This window comes from Cebus imitator, unplaced genomic scaffold, assembly GCF_001604975.1.
Source record: "Cebus imitator isolate Cc_AM_T3 unplaced genomic scaffold, Cebus_imitator-1.0 Scaffold15, whole genome shotgun sequence".
Lineage (NCBI taxonomy): Eukaryota > Metazoa > Chordata > Mammalia > Primates > Cebidae > Cebus > Cebus imitator.
In genome coordinates, this window is record NW_016107330.1 from 10,499,454 (window position 1) to 10,501,697 (window position 2,244).

Below are 2,244 nucleotides of genomic sequence, written 5' to 3' on the forward strand. Positions count from 1 at the left end.
AACGCCATCAAGGGGATTTCGTGGTTTGATGGAAGGGCCATGATTTCAGCACTGGATGGCCAAGACTCAAATCTAAATGTATCACTTATTGCTCTGCAGTGGTGTGGGGAAGGGGGATGAGGGTGGCAAATTGCTTCACCTCGCAGAGTTCCGGTTTCCCAGGCTCTCAAAAGGACATAAAAATACCTACCACACAGGGTTGTTGTGGGCATCGGCTGATGCATCAGTGTTCTCTCATATGATTGGTTGTTGTTTCTCCTCCTCCCTTGTTTCTAAGACCAGCAAAGCCAAGTTCTGTAGCGGGGCCACGTGACGGCTCTCCATCTTCCTGCCTACATCTCACTCATATGAAGTCCTTTCTCGCCCTCTAAACAGCTGGTCGAGGATGAGTCACCACCACAGGAGAGCCATATCCTAGAGAATGAAAGGGGGGTACATTGCAGGCAGAAAAAAACCATCTTGTAGAAGGGCACAGAGATACAGCAGAGGATGGAATATGTGGGAACAGTAAGTTGTCTGGAGCACTAACGCATACAGAATGTCTTAATCCCAAAAACTGAGGCTGAAAGATACATAGTAACTGGATTTTGAAAGTTCTCAGTGCTGTCTGGAGAACTTCTACTCATTTTCAAAGGTCCATCCCAAAGAAGGAAAGATAGAGCTAGTTATAAGTGGATGCAAAGCATTCTGAGTGGGGTAATCCCAGGAGCTGGGGCCAACAGGGTGTTTGGGGACCAGCTTTTGAAAGGCCAAGCCCTTGTTGTGTTTCTACAGACATTCCTCACCCATTGTCATCCATCGCAAATGTCATCTTCTGTGTGATAGGTATTCCAGCTCCCCCAGGCAACCTACTTAATCTCTTCTGCTCACTTTTCTGTGTTCTGTCACTCACTCTTCTAATGTTACCTGTATTGTACTGTAAAAGGTTGTTCCCATGACTGGCTCCTCTACCAGGCAGTAAACCCCATGGTGGTAGTGGGGGCACAGAGCTGTCATCTGTGTATTCTGCTCACCTAGCACAGAGCCTAGATGACATATTGTCAGTGACCTACCCAATATCCATCCTTCCCATCTTACTTTCTAATAGAATCCCAGTGGGGCAACATGCTTAATTAATTAAAGATGTTCACGTCCCAGACTCCCTTGAAGCTCAGATGCCATACGACCCAGTTTGGGCCAATGAGATGCAAGTTGAACTCTACAGGGTGAGCTTTAGTAAAGCTGTTGTTTTCCTGATGAAAGGTCAGTTCCAGGGGGCTCTTTACCTTTGCCCCTCATTTCCAACCACCTTTATCCCATCTTCCCACCTAGAACCTAAGACTCCACACATACAGGTGGAGCTGTCCTCTTGAGACCAGGAGGGCACAAGGCACACTGAGGATCGCTGGGCGGATGCCTGGAGGGATCCTGAGTCCTCAGAACCTCCCTGAGCAGCTGCAGCAGCCCGGGACTTCCCTCGTCTGGATGGTTGTTAGATGTAAAATATAATCCCCAGTTTGATCAATCCACTGGATGGGCTTTTGCTACGTGTAAATGCAAAAGTGTAATGTAAAATGCAAAAGTGTAATGTAAAAATGTAAATGGGCTAAATGCTACACACTGGCACATAACCAACGCTTAGGAAATTTTGATGATCCAGCTGAATGGCCAGCTCTTCCTCTGTGCAGCTTAGGCCACTCAGCCTCCAGTGACCCAATAAAGAGCCATAAGGGGTGTACGACTTTGATGGACACCTTCTTGGGTTAAAAAAATTCTCAGGTAGTCTCGTAATCCTCTCTTTTTTTTTTTTTAAACCTGAGACAGTGTCTTGCTCTTGTTGCCCAGGCTGGAATGCAATGGCACAGTCTTGGCTCACTGCAACCTCCACCTCTGGGTTCAAGTGATTCTCCTGCCTCAGCCTCCCAAGTAGCTGAGACTACAGGTGTGTGCCACCAAGCAAGCCTAATTTTTGTATAATTTTGTAGAGATGGGGTTTCACCATGTTGGCCGGGCTGATCTTGAACTCCTGACCTCAAGTGATCCGCCCAGCTCAGCCTCCCAAAGTGCTGGGATTACAGGCTTGAGCCACCGCCCCCAGCATCTCTCTATCCTTAATGTAGCAAGGACTCCAGGGCTTTCTCCTTCTGGGCACCTTTCTTTCTTAGAAGAGGCTAATTTTGGAGACCATTTCTAACTAGTTGATATACATTTTGGGGAAATCTGTGAAACTGTGGCGTGGGTAGAAGCATTGACTTTGGAATCGGT

At 47.3% G+C, this 2,244-nt stretch overlaps 1 long non-coding RNA gene across 1 annotated transcript; it reads left to right on the top strand.

The window, feature by feature from the left end:
* The first annotated feature begins 282 nt into the window (after nucleotides 1–282).
* LOC119468025 lies at nucleotides 283–1,511 on the top strand. Its single transcript, XR_005196658.1, has 3 exons — nucleotides 283–507; nucleotides 1,138–1,205; nucleotides 1,312–1,511. It is a non-coding gene; the product is annotated as an uncharacterized LOC119468025 (long non-coding RNA).
* Nucleotides 1,512–2,244: the final 733 nt, after the last annotated feature.